The 19,790-nt window shown below is 39.0% G+C and overlaps 1 protein-coding gene and 2 non-coding genes across 3 annotated transcripts in view; all 3 read left to right on the forward strand.

Moving 5' to 3' along the window:
- LOC124161372 overlaps nucleotides 1–19,790 on the forward strand; it is a 495,044-nt gene that overhangs the window by 130,205 nt on the left and 345,049 nt on the right. The gene's annotated exons all lie outside the window — the stretch shown is intronic.
- On the forward strand, nucleotides 8,452–8,523 carry Trnag-ucc. Its single transcript has one exon. It is a non-coding gene; the product is annotated as a tRNA-Gly (tRNA).
- On the forward strand, nucleotides 11,417–11,488 carry Trnag-ucc. The gene has a single exon. It is a non-coding gene; the product is annotated as a tRNA-Gly (tRNA).

Consider the following 19,790-nt stretch of genomic DNA (forward strand, 5'->3'; position numbering starts at 1 on the left):
TAGTAGTGGCAGCCGCTATTTCCATACTATTATTTTCACTGAAGCAACAATATTTGTAAGTCTTTCATCAGACTTCGTTCAAAACAGGCTGATGACATGGTGCGGTGTATAATTACAGAAACAGCATTCTACGGATATTCTCATTGCAGCTACTTGTATTTTTGGTACTTCGCGAATTATGAATGCGCAATGACATATTCACGGGAGAAAAACGTGTGCCCTTCTTTTCACCGCAGATTCGGTGGTGAAATCAAGATATTTTGGTGGATAAAACGCTAATATTTCGGTAAAAAGTGAGGAGGAAATCGAGTTTTATTCACATGCTATGATTGTCCTTCAGTATTAAATGTTTAATATTAGTAATCAAGCAGCCGAAAAGAAAGTGCAATAAATTCTCATTGCACGCTTTGCTGGCAGGATTATTTCATGCCGTTTAATTTGGAATTTCTCTGGTAATTAGACACAAGCCTCGGAAATAAGCTTCAAAGGGATCAGAATGTGAGGAGAGATCGCTCAATTCAATTCTGCCCTTTACATTCCATGGGCTTCCCCTCCATCGGAATTAAGTGATAAATGCTCGTCTTGGCTTCCAGTTCAGCACGTAACAGGAGGCTTTAACCTGACTCTAGCCCACGTTATCCTCCCTAAGTTGTAGAAAGGAGTGCTCACAAGACTGACGGAGAAGATAAAATAATATTTGGGCGCTACGGAAAATGTATATACCAGCATCTTGTAAAATTAATAAGTACCCTAATTATTTGCCTGCTCCTCAAGAAGCTAATATGCTAATTATTTGTCATTCTATCCAAATTCTACTATTCTCTATAACTGTAAATAATTTTGCATTATTAGGGACAAAAATGGAGTAATAAGTCACCAAAGATACAACTTCCACCGCGGAAACGGAGTCTTTTCTTTGTCTTGCGGTGTAAACATTAACTAATATCTTAAAAAATTGAAATTATTATCAAAATTGAAATATGAGCTGATGAAACTTCACATGACCTTATCATAACAATGGCAAAGGTTATTTAAGGTCAAAACAAGTTGTCTGATAATGACAAGTAATGGTGTCGGATCGAGTAAATACTGAAAATATGCTATTGGCTGTAATTATTAGTGAATGTGTTATTTTATGAAACCAATTTCTTCAGAATCCAAACATTTCAATTATTTTTCTCGAAAATATTACGGCTTGTCGGTAATATGGAAATAGATGCTGTTACTACAGATAGAGAAAATCGTATTCTCTCTAAATTTAAGATCTTTAGCCGAAATAAATGATCATATTTGATATATTTGCATATCTGAAGACTGAAATAAATGGAAAAATTGCATGAAGACAAAAATTGCATCAAGTGAAATTTTGTTTATTTCGACATAATATTATTAAATGAAGCTTATATACTTAATAAAATTTAATGTTTATACTTTAAGATAAAGAAAGAACCTCTTTTCCGTGCCGAATGTTGTAATTTTGGTGACAAATTACTCCATTTTCATCCCTTATAATCGAAAATTATTTTCAGTTAGAATACATTAGTAGCATTTTAATAGAAAGACAGTGATACAAATTAGCAGCATATTAACTTCTTAAGGTGCAGGCTTGTAAATTTTTATAGACCTACATCTCAAGAAATTAATCTGCTAATTCATTAAATTGTTGTCAAGGATACCTAACCATTAATTCAAAATGAAATTTTTAATGATTAGCAAGCTTCTTTGCACCTGCTGGTGGTGGATGCTAAGGTTATCCTCTTCCATCTTATTTCCTTACGAGGAAATGTGGTGATATTTCTCTTACCGTTGGATATGTTTTGAAATTTCAACATAAACAAGTTATGCATCCATAATTTGTCAACAGAATGTCTCCTTGTTATTCTCATGGAATGTGTGAGTTAACCCGGTAACGCCTGAACTAAAAAAAATTCTGCGATTTTTGTGGTAATAATGTATCTAAATGTCAATGAAATTCTGAGTCATTAGGTGCAAAATTTTTTCTTTTACCACTAATAATTACGCGTAGTGGTGCCATATGGTACCACCAAAATGTTTTGCATCATACCATCCCAAATATTAAGCTCACACCAAATAACAATACTTTATACGATAAAAAAATGTTATGCCCATCATAATTAAAGAATAAAACTTTTGTATTAACAGTACATAAGGCGTAAGTAAAGAAAATCGAAATGCTTGCTCTAAAAATCCCGTTATTTTTTGCTAGTTGATAATTCTCAATTTTCAAACAGCTCTAAATACGTTAATTACAGATTTAAAACAGCAAAATTTTGGGAAATATATTATTGAAAATATTCTTATTAATTTTAAACTCTCAAAAATCCTAATAAATTACGATGAATGACAAAAAAAGTTACGTTTAGCATTGCGCTACCAGCTGGTACCATTTGGTACCGCTAGGCGTTAACGGGTTAATTTTTCTTTTAAACCCTGATAAATCGTGTAATTTGACTTTTAGGATGACCTCATAATTTACGCAGTCCCTTCAGGTCAGAGCCTTCCAATTTCAAGGATGCTCTGCGAAACTAATATTTTTACCTCCTTGCGTCCGATTCTCGCGCCAAACACCGATATGCCCGTAGTGAAACCTTGACCGTCGTGGGTAAAAAGACTGAAGGTATGCGTAAAAGTGACGGCAAACTTATGAGCGAGGCATGCACGAGTGAATGCGCCTCGTGTCAATGCGTTGCAAGTTTGTTCCGCAGCTGATCAAAATGTGAAGCCGTTTATCGTCGTTCCAACAGCGCGACGAAACTATACCCGTGTTTGCAAAGAAAAATTCATGATCGAAAAATATTGCAAAAAATAAAAAAGAAAAAAAAAACGGTTTAAAAATACGAAATGAGAAATGAGACTGCTTGCCCACAAAAAAAATCCAATGGGATGTAGATAAATAATAAAAGTTGTACGATGACTTCCAAATTCCGGGGTTTCTGGGTCATCGTGTACATCGCCGCGGAAATCTACGCATGGATTTAATAAAAATTCTATTTTAGTTATGGCATTTTTCGCTCTATAACTGAAATTTAAAATGTATAATGGACCGTTATTTTTGGCCACTTTTCCGCTTTATGTTCATGCCGATTAATTTTAATTTTTAATAGCGCATTGTATTTCGATGCATCAAGGTTTTTCTATTGATTTATTTTTAGTTTTAGTCTTCTTAATTTAGTGTACATTGCAAGTGTTCCTTAGTAGCCTTACTTTCAACCTCACTCACACTGGTACCTGTGCACTCTTGAAATGCAATTCCTTTATTCGTGCCTCTGCGCTGAAGAGGTAGATTGCATCGTACCGAACGAAGCAGCTGAACAAATTTTCCGGACCGCAAGGTCCAGCCGAAGGAGTCGTGAAGTAGTGCATGAAACAAGTGACTTTGTACGAAGTCACGCGCACGGGGACAAAGTTCTATAAACAAAGGAGTTGTGTCGTAGTTTGTTCCGCACGAATCGGCGCTACCGTTGTGAGGTGGGAGTTTCGCAAGGAGGTTGTGAATATCTGGAGGCGCTGCATTCGAGTTTTAAGCGTGGTCAGAATTCCGCCATCTTGGTTTGACAATTTTCGGACTTATTGTTAGTCTCAAACAGTGTACGTATATAATTATGTATTCTATTCCTTATATCGCCTCTGATTTATAAAATGAAAATGCAACAATCTCTTCTTGATTGTCGTCGGAGTTTTCCAATCGTTCATCATACTACTGTGTATATTGAACTGTCCATATAGTCATATCGTGGTGATGATATATCGTCGTGAACATACGTTCGTACTATTATTGCGACCGGTCCGCCATAGTGAGATTTCCATTGGCTGTAATCTTGTTAATTACCCGTATAAGTGCAGGGGATGGATATTTTACACTTGTGAAATTTTATTTTCGGCTAAGCTAGTTGCACTGCGGAACCGTGGGGATTGACAATAATTTTCTTTTGGGAAAAGGTATTCGAGGCATATTTTGTCGAAGCCTTCCCATAATGACAGAAAAAAGGTTTACTGTATTCGTTTGCGAAAGTTTATTTTAACGTAACAACGATCATGTCTGAATATATCACCAAATAGTTAGCATTGACTCTTATGGGATGATCAATATTTTGGTCAAAGTAGGCGTAGGCTATGTAAGTATTTATGCGTAGGCTATCCTATCCAAGCACACCCATTCCTGCCATACTGCGCTCAACGCTCGGAACCAGTGGTGCCCCCTCCAGTATATTTACAACCTCATTCGAGTTTCGGGTCATTTTGAAGATTCAGTGCACGTGACTTGATTCATGACGATGATTCGATTCTTCAAATCGTTCATAATGAAATAAATTATAAAATTACATGGCTCCTGAATTGAATAATGTTCACAAATGCAGCAGGGAGATTAATATACTGGGTATTTCAAAATGGAATTGACAAATTTGAAAAATCAAATGCAAACGTTCTCTCAACGCACACCAAACCAGGGGCGGTCTGGCAAGATCGGCTGGTCGGCGATCGCCGAGGGCCCTGAGCTTAGGGGGCTCCCAAAACTCTCGCTTCCATCTTGAAGCGTGCATGAAATGTGTAATACTAAAAGACTCAGATTAATTGAACCGAACTTTTTTGCAATCATAGCATTCTGAGTTTTCATTAGTTGCTTCAAGGTAGTTGTTAAAATTGATTGCGTAAAGCTTTATATAAAAAAGTAAATAAAATGAAGGTGTCATAAGATGAAAGAGAACCTAATGCTTTTTGAAAGGGTTATTTTAGAGCTTTTTTTTATTTCAGTACAGTTTCAAGGAGAAAATTCACTAAATAGATAATAGAACCGTAACACATCATTAAATTTAATAAGCTGTGAAGCTCTCACTTTTAATTGTATTGGCGGGCATGGAATTTCCTAAACTTTTCCGGGGTTGGACCTCCGAATCTATCGGTAAGGTGGGCCCCATCCGAGGGCCCCCAATAACCCCAGGCCACCCCTGCGCCAAACCGTTGTATGTGGGACTTGCTGCTCAAGAAAAGCAGGCCAGGTCAATGTTGTTGGGATGTTAACAAAACTTTGTCTCACTTGCTCAACGACTTCGTCAGATGTGCTCGGACGACGTGATGATTTATTACTGAGCACCCCGTTTCCACAAAACATTTATGCCACTCATGAACTGTGGGCCTACTATGAGGATCTTCACCGTACTTGTTACAAAAATCACGCTAAACCGTTGTCGCCGACTGTGATTCTTCAAAACCAAAACACTGCTAGCTCGGGTCCTGCAAAGGCAGACATATTTAACGTAACCGCTGCCAGTTCTTGTTACAGCATGATTCTGCGCTAGCAAACTACGCGAATCAACACTTGATGCGTGGGTTCCCTTTAAAACAACACCAAAACCAGCACTATACCTTTTTTTTTGTTGATACATTTGTATAAATTTTGAAAGTCGTGAAGTCCTTTTTGAAACTCCATGTATTTAAAGTAGAGAATACACTGATAATGCTGTTTATTTCCTTACGTGTTCTTGTGTGTGCTCAAGTTTAATGGAATCCATGCGTAGACGGTGTTGACTTTCATACTCCCGCCGCCGTGAGTTATTCAGTGGACGATGCGTGGCGCCACCTCCGACGCGCCGGTCAGCTGATCGCAAGCAGTTGCCAGGAGACGAGACGACGGAGGAGACAAGGACAGTCAAGCAAGGAAGGAATTGGTGGCAGAGACGATTGGAGGTGTAACCTACAGACTGTACTTGCTACCGCAATATAACAATTCTCGATCTCACCATTTTCCTCGATCAGCCACAAAAAACAGCAGGCCTGCAGCGGCAACAGACGGTTTACTGAACCTCATCTAATTGGGGTAACTTGCAGGTGTAGATAAGTTTCTATCACCTCATGGTGTTACTCACAGCAGTGTAATCACTTGGCAACTGTTTCTGTGGTCAGTAACTATTACCCCGCGAGCAATATTTAGCAAAAAATTCTTATGCTCAGGGCTGGATAAGACCCTGGGAAACGAAGAATGCTTATGTAAAACCTGAAATTTTAATATCTACTTAGCTAAAACCCGTAATAATTTTCGCACAAGTTATTAATATATATTTAGGCATCATAGAAGACATCAATTGAGTTTAAAAAGTACATTCAGATAGTGAAATTGATATAATTTAATCATTTTATTCGTATGTTTCCAACTATTTGAGCCGTCGTTAGCTCCATTTTCATCTAAAGAAGTTGATTTGAATTCAACTACGGCAATAATTTTTATTAAAAATTCTAAAGTCTACTTCTTGAGTCATTTGCTAATGCATGCTCCATTCTAAGCTCGTAATTAAAATGCAATTAATCCACCATCCATCTTGTCCGGTATAGTCCACAAATTTCGGCAGGGGAGAAAAGGGTATCTTAACTTGCTGAAGCACTCGACCGGAAATCGAGGGATCCGGGTTCGAATCCTGGTCAAGACGAATGATTAATTTTCTCTGTGGAATTTTTGCGTAAATACAGTGACGCTAATGTTGGCTCAGGCCGCGGAGTAAGTGTAAAAAGTAAACAAAAACTCATCGACCTATCTGCGCGATCAGTACTCTAATATACCTCTCAAGACATAAAGGCAATACGGGCGTGAAGTTGGTATTAATTATTTGTTTTGATCGAATTCGGTTGTTTCTGCGGAACTCCGATAAGAATGTAAAATGAATGCAAGCCTTATGACTAGAGATACGTGAAAATCGCAATTTCATTTTTATTTTATCGCACTTTCTATCGCACTTTTATTCTATCGCACAGTTTATCGCATTTTGTAGCGTCTATTTTTTTCATAATGAGGTAGGTGACGATGAAATGTAGTGAAACACAGTTATATGACAAAATACAGAGTATTTTAAATAATTATGATGTAGAACAATAATAAATTAAGGAATAAGACATGTAGAGCTTGCCCGCGCCCACTTGTAGTTCGCGGCCACGTAGAGTCCCAGCCAACTAGCAGCTGGCCAGTCGCTCACATGCTTAAGCGGTGAGTGTCAGCGGAGCATTTAAACTGCGCTCGGCACAAAATGTACGAATTTAGCCGTCGAAAAGGCACATTTGCGTAAAGATATCATAAAAGTCCAGTCGTCGCATCTATGTCGCATTTATTTGCGCACGTCGCATCTATATCGCATTTGCGATTTTCACGCATCTCTACTTATGACTATTCTGTCCCATCTCTTCATTCCGTCACGAGCGTGGTTGCCGGGTAACATTGGAACTCCAGGCATCGCGTAGCCGACGCACGTCCTCAAATGCTTCAGTCCGCAGAGCATGAAGCCAGACACTACCCACTGCGCATGCGCCACCGATCTTACGTCTTTTTTCCCATTCCCCCTCCCTCTCCTCCATTCCCTTCTATTGTGTCTGTATGAGTGAAGGATATCTAGCAGCGATGAGGCAGTGCGAGGAAAAAATCGAAGGTGCGTGGGAGGGATAAATCAAAGAAGGCGAAAATAGGTAATAGAGATTTTTGAACGATCCTCACCTCCTTTTAACGCATGAGAATGATTTACATTTACGGATTTTACGGGTCTATCAATGTTCAAAAGGCCGTTTTACAAGGGGCACGTACTTGTACAATCTGACGTGTGTACGAAGACTCAACCAAAATTGCGTCGTGCAAAGCGTTGAATTGCTATAATACATGCGAGAATGCGTGGCATGAGATGGCAAAATAGCCCCTGTTCTGATTTCGTTCATGCATTTGCGCAAATTCCTAGAAATTAATGCAGTTCTAACCTGCGCAATTCCGTGCACCGTGTAAAACGGCGCGGCCTTTACACGTGCGACGCGGCTGGAGCTGAAATAAATTTCGCTGCCCGCGGGAAGCAAGAACGGGTGAAACACTGAACATTTCCTGCCTCCACAACGGTTGAATTGATACATGAAATGATATCATTATATTTCATATTTATTTGTCACATCCGCGGATGTAATAATTACTATTTACTACTATTTAACTACTATTAGATTAATAACTACGGTCACGGCAAAGAATTCGTCACGCACGTTAGGCCCATTGTGCGAGATCATATATAGGACCATAGTGCGCCTCGTCGACAGTCGCATCGGTCAACTCCAAAGACGTCAAATCTGAAATTTCGGGCACGCTTGAATTTTTCGATTGGCTATGACTGTTCGTGTCTCGGGAAGTTCGTAAGTTTAGGACTTACTGCATGTGGATGAATCATAACCATGATAAATCACAATAAATCATAAGAGAGGACTAATCTTGGCTCCTGAGTCGAACCGGTTGAGTAGGAGTCTGTGGCACATTAACTTAGAGAGAATATTCATGCTAAGGCGGCAGATGTAACTTTCAATATCTTTTCCCATCATTCACTCTTTCCTATCCGAATGAAGTCCGTTCAAACGTCGCGTACGCGGAGAAAAGATCATCTGAGTCATGATGTTCCGTGGAAATGCCGCTCTCCTCACAAGGCGTCGGTGGTGTAATGGTCAGCATAGTTGCCTTCCAAGCAGTTGATCCGGGTTCGATTCCCGGCCGACGCACTTTTTTTCGTTTCTTTTGAGGATATTTCCCTTTTTCTATTTTTCTCTTTTCCTTAACTTTTTGGAAATTACGCTTGTTGTGTATTTTTGATAAATATGCTGTTCAGGTTCTATAATTTATAAAATTTTCTGAATGACTAAATAAAATTATTTTTCATGGACAACGCCAGTTATCACGAAGGGATATTTGTGGTTACGGGAACTCTCTTGAATTAAAATGGTTGTTTTAAGTGTCCTCACTTTCACAAGTAAACTGTCTCATCTCTCTGCATGTATTAAAACGAGGGAACTTTCATTCTCCACAGCCTTAACTTTATTCTTGTCCATGGTACTATTTGGTACTGTTTATTTTTATTACTTTTATTCGTAGAAAGGTTGCTATGGCCTCTTAATTTTTATTTCGCAATAATTTATATTGCTGGCGAGGATTCGAAATCAGTTATTTACATGAATGTTTATTTAATGATTATTTTGAATGAAAGACCCGATTAGTCAACATCTTGTTAAATAATCCTTAGTTATCTTCCATTCTTTCGGCTGAATTCGAAAGTGTTGCCTTCTGACGGAACGTCAATGCTAAAAACGGTTTGTGGTAAAGGTAAGAACAAACCTGGGTCTTATTACCTTGCGAGAAGTGGCCAGTGGGAAATATTTTTACTTAAAACATGAAATGGTAGATGAAAAAAGCATAAACTGTTAATAATTCTGTTTTCATTTAAAACGTATTCAAAACCACACTATTCTCTTATGATAGCCCTGTATGGTGCGGTTCAGTATAAGCACAATTTCTTCAAGCGTTGCACCACGAAGCATTTTTTTGCAATGAGCTGGTACGTAACACCCAGCTCTCGGATGATTATATTATCAGTAACTTTCGTTGTTGATGATAAATGAATTCATGAAAATTTGAGGAAATATCTCCACAAGAGCCTTGACCTGCAATATTACAAAACTCAGGGGTGGTGACTCGTGTAGAAATCTTTCATTGAACCATTTATACTCTCGAATGTAACCTAAGCGTTTTTCGTTGTTTCTATTCTTCACCCACATTTGATATAATTATAATCCTTTCAAGCGACAGTCAAACTTACGTGATTATGATTACAGACTGTAAAAATGAATTTGAATTTCAATATCACTAGGGTAATACTTTTTAGTGCACACAATTTTGAAACGTTTTTTCTGTGAATTATTTTATTTGAACAGTTTCAGCACCAAGCAGTATTTAAGAAAGAATTATGTGATCATAAAAGGGCATCAAAAAGAAATCAATCGTTATTCAAATCGACTATTTTCGTGGTTTTTAAAAACATGGAATGGGTCATTCATGAACGACATACCTAAAACCCTTATAATACCGCTGCATATGCATACCGAATGACTTTACATGCTTCTCGATGCTCGTTGAAATTCTTAAATCAAAATGGATTATTGCTATAACTTTAGTCATAAATACACTTGCTGCCATAAATGTTTGCTATATCACCACGTTGAAGTGCATCAACCCGAAGTTTGGATTAAATAGGCGAGAGTAGAGCTCGCTCCGTACTAAGCCACAGGCGTGTGAATCACACACTAAGGGTAGGGCGACCAATTTATTTCCCAGCTACAACTCGCGATTGCTTTTATTTTTATAAGAGCTCCAGGAAACTTTCACTCGGGATATGAATGCGGGACTCATCGGTCTGAACCCCAAGCTCATCCGCTAGGCTACCACGCTTCCACGTGTACTAAGAGTTATGAGCAACTAAAGACTGTCCCACAGGTCGTGTGTCATGTTTGACCTCCAATTTTAGCAACTTCGCCTGAAGCAATATTCATGAAAATTGGCATACTTATGGAGAAAGATCCTCAGGTTTGTTGAGTGCAAACAAAAGTTTACAATTTTGACTTTTTGGCCTCACAATGTGCGTCCAAACAGAAATTTTGAATTTGCCTTATGGGGTTTCAATGTTAAAAAAATCGACATGTTAAAAAAGTCTGAATTTCATTGACCAAGATGTCAATTATTAGGTTTTCGGACATGAGAAAACCGAAAATAACACTTTTATTTACGAAAACCTAACAGTTGACCATGTGAGATCACAGTGAAGGTCCTAGGGGTGGAAAAAGAATGGCACGCCAATAAAGGTGTCGATTCATACGTTTTAAAGATTGCCCAAGTCATTGGTATTGTCCAAATACCTGTCTTATCCGCTAATTTACCTCCAAGGCTAATACGGAGGTGAAAGGTCATAGAGTTAAACGTCGAGCCATCATGGCAACCAACTTCTGGAATCATTATTATTATTATAGTATTCTACGAATTAAGGTGGGTTTCCATGGAGTACTAAAGAAGTGACCTGGGAGCCTCCCTTTCCTTCCAGCACTGCCTTCTTCAACTCACTGTAAGGCCTACTACCTTTCAATCTACCAAAAAATCCTATTCTTTTCCTTCCACTCCCTCGTTTCCCTATCATTCTACCCTCTAACACCATTTTCAACATCCCCTCCCCGCTAAGTACTCCTACCATCCATACCTTCTCTCTCCTTTGTATCTCATCTAAAAGCTGCCTCTCATCGCCAACCATATCCAGCACTTTCGTGGAACCATAGGCTTTACAGAGGTCCCACTCAACCTTGAAATCCTTAAAACCGTGAATAAGCCGTGAATTTCGTACACCGTGAAAAAACTTCGAAAAAGCCGTGAATTTCGTCCCAAAGCCTTAAAAATCTCTCGAATATTGATTTTTAGATCGTAGAACTGCGAATGATAGATTAAAAGATAAATCGATATTTCGATCATATTTCATTCGCACTTTCCTATCCGAATGACGTCTCTTCAAACGGCGCGTACGCGGAGAAAAGATCACCTGAGTCATCACTTTCCTTGGAAATACTTATGTATTATAAGGCGTCGGTGGTGTAATGGTCAGCATAGTTGCCTTCCAAGCAGTTGATCCGGGTTCGATTCCCGGCCGACGCACTTTTTTACGTTTCTTTTGAGGCATTTCCCTTTTTCTATTTTTCTCTCTACCTTAACTTTTTGGAAATTACGCTTGTTGTGTATTTTTGATAAATATGCTGTTCAGGTTCTATAATTTATAAAATATTCTGAATGACTAAATAAAATTATTTTTCATGGACAACGCCAGTTATCACGAAGGGATATTTATGGTTACGGGAACTCTCTTGAATTAAAATGGTTGTTTTAAGTGTCCACACTTTCACAAGTAAACTGTCTCATCTCTCTGCATGTATTAAAACGAGGGAACTTTCATTCTCCGCAGCCTTAACTTTACTCTTGTCCATGGTACAATTTGGTACTTTTTATTTTTATTACTTTTATTCGTGGAAAGCTTGCTATCGCCTCCTAATTTTTATTTCGCAATAATTTATATTGTTGGCGAGAATTCGGAATCAGTTATTTCCATGAATGTTTATTAAATGATTATTTTGTAGCGCAGGCGTGGCCATGGATTTATCTGGACACGTCTTTTTAAGGGCAATTATTGGTCCGTGTGCCATGATGACACATTGACCTGTATCAAAGCCGGAAGACTGGTAACCAGAGTGTTCATTAACACTTGCGAAAATCCAGACACCTCTTAACTTCTCTGGCTCCCTGGTCCCTCCATTTTCCCACTCACAACCTTTAGCCGGAGCTGAATTTTGTAAAACGATATGTGATGTCAGGAGAGATGGCACTTTCATTGCTGCGTTTGCATTGATGTCTGTTGCGTTTCTTAAATTTGTAGTTAACGTGCCACCGATGATTGTAACGCGATCAATATTTCTGCCTAAAATGGTTTATCTACAAACCGTGAATTCGAAGACATTGAGACCGTGAAATCCTGGAAATAACCTTGAATTTTATAATTTAGATTGATTGGGAACTCTGTTTGAAATTAGAGGTCAAAAATGACACACGACCTGTGGGACAGTATGTTTAAATTAGATATTACAATTTTTACACTTGCCTCTGTCTTCTTCATCTTCGATGTTTATGAAGTCTCTGGTACATTTGTATCTGAGAGAACCATCCGCCCACCACCTCAATTTCCGCCCAAAGCGTTACCTTCAGTAGTGATATAGTGCCCGAGATTCGTTATGGATGGATGATTTCAGAGCCTGGCCCCTACCCGTTGATTTTTATCAGGATAATCACCGACTCCGATCAGATTCCTAATATAGAGGTTGAATTTATTTTTCGCTCGTGTGGTTTTCGATGCAAAACATTTTCGAAAATGACTACAGGTCGGTTATGATCCGATGGAAAAATATTTGTTGAATAAGTAAAACGGTTTCTTCGGTGGAAAAAAACACCGAGTGTACGACAGACCAAACTACATATTGCGGGGTCAAGGTCGTTACTCGCAAGGAGACTTCTTCCCATGGACAGAGGTCATGCATTTGTCAACGAACGACGCGCACTACAGAAATACGAATCTGAAACTCATCATGGGTATCGCCGTGGTAACCTACCCAATAATTCATTACTTCTACATGCTACCAAGCACGGCGTAACTAGGAATATGATTTGGAGGGGGGGATGAGGGGCCCATGGGGCATCTCCCCCCCCCAAGCTATCGGGGTCCGAGAAAATAGGGTAGTTTCCTTCACCAAAGAAAACGAAAGGCATTGATTTCGATTCGTTACCCATCATTTGTTTATACATAATATACAAATTATTTGGTTTTAGAAATCCCACTTTAGACGAATGGTAATGGTCAATTTTAACCGCATTTGAAAAAGGTCAGATTGGCGCCCATGCGATGCCACTCCAGGTGACGTCACAGGGACCTTGTTTCTATTCGAGTAGATAGGAGTTTTACATGGTCTGAGATGCATGCATGCATCAATCATATACTCCCTGAGCTGTGAGCTCTGTGCCTCATGCATACCAATGCATGCATGAGGCACAGAGCTCAGGGAAACGTGTCGTAATAATCACCAATTAAAACTGCCTGTGGTCGGAAAGTTTCCTTCTTTTGATAAGGTATTAATAATCCTTATTTAAGCCAAGCCCTATCTGCTAGCAGGGTACTCTGTTACCTGCCAGCAGCCCGCATCGTAGCGGCGCTCATATCCTCGCACCAAGGGGGCCTCACACGGCGGCAGCGGGAACCAGAATGACGTCACACGGGCTTTACCCAGCATTCATACTTAGCCGTCGCCTTTTCGCGGGCTTGAAATTTTTCACTCATCATGCAATCGCGAAAAATAGATATCGTCATTTAAAAATCTAAAAGCGTGAAATGCGTACTCCAGGGGTAATAATCTTTCAATTTAGGCATTAAAAAAATAGAAGGAAACCACCCTATTTTTTAAAAATGACATGCCTGGATATGAATTTTACATCATTTTGGTACTTAAAATTTAACTTCAAATAGATGCAATTATTGTGTATCAAAACTAGGCAATAGTTTTATAATATTTTTTTTCTATGATGCTTTGGGGGGAATCTATCCACCCCATTGTTACGCCACTGATACCAAGTAAGCCGCCTTGATAATTGTCTGGCGGGGGTGTAAGGACACCAGCCGCGTACGTATCAAAAGGAAATGTTCCAAAGAAATCACGCCTACGCTTTTATTACAGCCTTTTATCGTGCGGAGGAAGAACGAATTCCCATTCCTATCCGTTCGGCAATATATCTCTCTTAATTGATCGTTTCTGTCGGACCTAGAAATATAGTGGCCTTTATGATATTTTCCGTATCGCTCTTTAAGATATCCATTCTCAATTGCTCAACCAATCTAAGCCTAGCGTATAGCCCATGGCTGTCTGTAGTGAGCTTTGACCCCACCTATTCAAACAACCTTCAAGTTTTTCACTAGGTTCTAACCTTAAACTCAGCTTTTTGAATGAGCTTCAATATATCCTATTCAAATAACCGTCTGGTTTTTGAGTGAGCTCTAACCTCACCTATTCAAACGATATTCAGGTCCAGTGAACTCTAACCTCACCTATTCAAATAACCGTCTGGTTTTTGAGTGTGCCCGAATCTCACCTATTCAAACGAGATTCATGTTCAGTGAGCTCTAACCTCACCTATTAAACAAACCTTCATGTTTTTGAATGAGATTTACTCTCACCTATTCAAGCAACCTTTAGGTTTTTCGGGGAGCTCTAGCCTCACCAATTCAAACAACCTTCGATTCTTTTGAATGATCTATAACCTCACCAATTAAATAACCTTTATGTTTCTGAATGAGCTTTACCCTCACCTATTCAAGCAACCTTTAGGTTTTTCGATGAGCTCTAGCCTCACCAATTCAAACAACCTTCGATTCTTTTGAATGATCTATAACCTCACCAATTAAATAACCTTTATGTTTCTGAATGAGCTTTACCCTCACCTATTCAAGCAACCTTTAGGATTTTCAGTGAGCTCTAGCCTCACCAATTCAAACAACCTTCGAATCCTCACCTGCTCAAACGAGCTCTAACCTCACCTATTTAATCAATCTTCAGGTCCTCGAGTTTTCCGTGGTTATCTCTCCCGCACTACTTACGCACGCATTCAACTCACCGCCCTCCCCTTCAACTTACCACCCCTCCTTTCCCCCTCTCTCTTCCTTTCTCCTTCCCCCCTCTTCCTCCTCCCCCTCACACACAGTCGCTGACTGGCCTTCCCCGCCAACCCGTGATTATTTCTTCTTCTTTTTCTCTATCCCTCCTCTCCTTATATTTTCTCCTCTCCCTCTCTCCTTCTCGCTGGCGCCGGGAATACTCATCTACTCCACCGTTCCAGTCACCGGGAGCATTCCAATCTCTATTTTCTTCCCCTTCCACTCACAAACACCTCCCCCACCCACAAAAGCAGTCCACCCTCCTGCGTTTACGTCCCGAACAACTCCGCCTATTCCACGTGCGTTTCGACCTCGAGCCATCCTTTCGATTCCATCCAAATCCGCCGAACTCTCGTTTTCACCGTCTCACTGAATCTCATACAATCTTATTTATAATGCAGGCGTAAATAATATTACCATAAAAATATTATTCTTTAGATCTATTGTATGTTTCACTCGTTTCCGTAATAAATTTCTTCGAGAATAGGGGCCAAAAACCTTTCGTCGGGGGGCAATGAATCTGATAGGCACAATGCGAGTGTTTTTTCATTTATTCGCGCCACTTAGCGGCACAGAACCTAGACGCTCAAGATAGCTGTTTGTTTTGACAGGCACTATGAGGCCTTTTGATTTTCGCATTTATGCCAACAGATCAGTGGCGGATTATTTAGATTAATTGAACAAAATAATGGCATATAAAATTAAAATAAAACCATCATTACCTAAATAAGTTAGCAAAATAAGAAAACTGATCTTATAGAATTCACTCGATAAAATAAATTACATGTAATAATATTTACTGGCCTAATGATCACGTTAAATCGCACCTTGCTGGATCGGTCTGGGGTCTTATGACAGCGTATAAAGGGATAAATATGCGTAGTAATCATCATTGAAGTGTTAGTGCTACACTAATAGCTAATTATTTTTTTTTTCCTCTTCTATTCTTGTCCTTGTTTAATACATTAAATAATATTTCTTGGAGTTTAGGTCAATGTAAAAACAAGTTATAGCCAACGTTTCGATTTATTTAAAATCATCCTCAGGGCTATGAAAGAGAAAACATGAACAATATAAAATACAAAGATGACAACGATATTCAATATTTTTACATAAAAATGTTACGATCGCGTATTTTATACAGTAATATAATTTAAAGTATACACATATATATATAAGAACAGAAAAGAATACACAAAAATTTTTGACATACCTCTTATCTTTGTACATATGTATTGATGTTTTGTTACTAAGGTATTGCCAAACCTAGTTACCATTAATTTTGATTTTCAATAATTTAATACACTAATAGCTTAAGCTACACTAATAACGGTGCTTTAAACCACTGAGCCATGCCAGTTAATAATGTTTTATCATCTCTGTGCCTGTCAGGCACATTGCGCCTGAACTCAGCAGTTCAAATATTGCGCCTGACGAAAGGTTAATTCCTTAATTTTTCCGGCAAAAATTATTCAGCATGACGTATACCTACAGCACGCTAGGCCAACCAATGCGATCTATGTATCTCAAGGTAAGGCTCACGATGTCTCATAATGCCGCGGCTCTCATAAAATCAGATATTAGTATTTACATTTACTTAATGTTTCACTCGTTTCCGTATCAAATTTCTTCCAGAATTAGGGCTTTCATTTCCTTAATTTTTCTAGCATAAATTAATTGGCATGACGTATATTTGATACTATAAATCTTTAATCCATATACAGGGTATTTCAGGAGGGTTCTGCAATACTTCAGGAGACGGTAGGAAAGACAAATTTACGCATTTTGTGTACTATAAACATGGGATCGCAACTCCTTATTTAGTGAGCTATGGTAATGCAAACATTTTTGGGATGCACTTAGAAGTTACCATGAATACAGGTATTCTTGATTATCCAACCTTTTCTACATTTTATTTACTACCCTGAATTTCTGAACATTTTATAATTTAGGTTAAACGAAAAATTGAGATTATAATTGCCTGTAAAAATTAATCTTTGAGCTTAATTAAGAGAGCTGTGAGCGAGTATCAGCAATGCGATTTCCCAATCCTACCCATTTTGAGATTAATGGTAGTGTAACGAGATGGTCGCGTAACTCCTGCTTTGTCGTTTTGGTCACCCATTAAAATAATATTCTGGTAAGCACTATAGTCGGCTATATAGTAATTCCGCCATACAATAGAAATTAATTTATTAATAACTCAAACTTTAATTCTTTTTTAATAACTGCAATACTAATTTATTTTTGAATTCTGCTCCTCCAATACCAGATTTTTGAAAAAAACAAGCAATGAACTCTAGTGCAACAACAAGCAACAACTTGTATGCAAGCACTTTTGGATATGTTCAGAATAACTTTGTGCGTATTGTGGCGATAGTAAAGAGCGTGCTGTGGTTCCTGTTAGCAGCAATTATCGCGATCACGTCAATGATTTTTATTCATCCCCTCCTCAGCGTTTTTGTGATTCGTCAGTGAGGAGTCGATACTCTGAATCACAATAACGCAATGTTGCCACCTTAATTTTCTCAGGAAATCATTTCCGGTGAGCATGGCCGTATGGTCGCCGTTGAAATGAGTTCACATGTTTTTGCTGGCCTCAAGGTGTATGCATGTGGAATATAGTCGGGCTGTAAAATTTCTCAGAGCGTAAAGTTAGCGGAAAACTCGATGACGTATGCCTTTCACCAAAGAGTATCGGCAATGTTATAATCATTAATGTTATCGTAAATAGCATCTTAAAATTAGTGTAACCATCTACAAACATCTACATGATACCCAGCGAGCCACCTATAGGGTGTTTGGCAGGGGGAACTTTTGATAGTTAATACAATTGTAGATAGATGTTGATAATTGTTGATATTAGTTTCAAGATAGGAAGTGACGAGGACCATTGATAGAATGTGATTCCAGGAGCACCAGCAGTCTAATGTTTGTCTGTAAAGATTTACAATCAGCAATTTTTAGCTTAATTTACCAGAACTTTGCGAAAGGCAAAACTTGCCAACTACTTATGAAAGCAATCTGCCTATGAAGCTAGATCATGGAAAACATGCTGTTAGAAATAAGAGAATATAATTAAGAATTGTCATATGAAATATAAAGTAATTTTTAGGCACCATTCATTTATGTAATTATTTATGATACAGCGTTTGTCCCTCGGAGTTTACCTGAGTCGGTATCTGAACAAGCGATGTTTTGGTCTCTGTAATGACCTTATCATACCTGCCCATTCATATGGTGAACGATACCGCACAAGAAATTTAAACAGCTAGTTAGGCATGAGGTTGCTGGAGACCTAACTGTACCTTCCGTGTCTTCCCTAGCTATCTTAAGTACCCTATAGTACCTTTCAGACACCGGTTTGCACCTGGGGTAATCGGCCTCAACATTTTCTACGAAGAAAGATGCGTTTTATGCGGTACATTTTCCCATTAATCTTCGGATCCCTTTTTCGATCGTTGAAGTCACCCCTTGGTATCGAAGCACTTCGGCTATATAATAATAATAATATAATAATTTATTCTTCCATGCATACATATTTATTACAGATTATTACATCCATTCAAGGAAGTAAGGAAGCGTGTAAGGCAATAAGCCTGTGTTTAGGCTAACTTCAAATTTCATAAATTGCGGAAATGACAACACATACAACCAAAATACACAATACCTTGAGGAAAAAACATTATGTGCGTAATAATATCATAACTAAGCTGACCGAAAGATGAGGGCCTATCTAAGGGCTTTGTTGCGTCATCGTTGTCAATCAACGTTGTTTTCTAATAAATATACCAAATATCTTCGGGATGTCACATATCTACATCTAGGTGATGCCCTGTGAGCTTCCTGTAGCGCCCTAGAGGTAGCTCATAGATAATGTGTGATGTCGTGCCTAAATGCGATGGATACGCCGCATGCTAACCGCATGCTGCGTACCCCGAGGAGTACGCAATGAACCAGCTGGGTGTACGCCGAAAATAATCGGTAATGGCGGACGCCAGGAACTATGTACCTCTTAACCTGGAAATAAGCATGCATACTATATGGGGTATTTGCAACAAAGTTACGCTACGTTATATTTTGTAACTGTTTTACCAGTTTCTGTTGGTACAAGTATTTATGACTAAAAGTGACTCCTACGCGCAGTGAAATAATCTAATAAAATGTGCACGTTACATTTTTGGTGGTGCAATATTAGTTATATACATATAGAGGTGTACGGAAGGAAACCGCTGCTCTAAAATGATTTATGAACATCAACAATTTTAAATTGTAAATGCAAATATTTTATTGATTATGTAGCCATGCGCCAACTAGCTCAGTTTGCGTTCTCGCAGATTTCAAAATCAAGTTCATAAGAGTATTCCAGTCCGTAATTCGCGAATGTTTTTTTTCTCTTTCCTTTTTCCGTCTGGAAAGTGAAAGGATTGGTGGGGAGGGGAAGCGTTGGCCTGGCTGGTATAAGGATGTATAGAGGAGGAAGACGAAGGAGTGGTATAAGAATTGTGTGGAGAGGGAGGGGAAGGTGGATGAGGAGGAGGGGGAAAGCACGAGGTTAGCTCGTAGTCATGGCCAACAGGCAGCGCTGTTGTCGGCGTAATGGCGCTGAAACCAGAAGAGACGGAGGAGAGGTATGAGGAGGAACTCCGGAGGGTCTCGGGTGTGAGGTGTCCGCCTGGTTTTAGCCGAGGGCTGGTGTGGGGAGTCAGAAGC

This window comes from Ischnura elegans, chromosome 6 (assembly GCF_921293095.1).
Source record: "Ischnura elegans chromosome 6, ioIscEleg1.1, whole genome shotgun sequence".
NCBI classification, from domain to species: domain Eukaryota; kingdom Metazoa; phylum Arthropoda; class Insecta; order Odonata; family Coenagrionidae; genus Ischnura; species Ischnura elegans.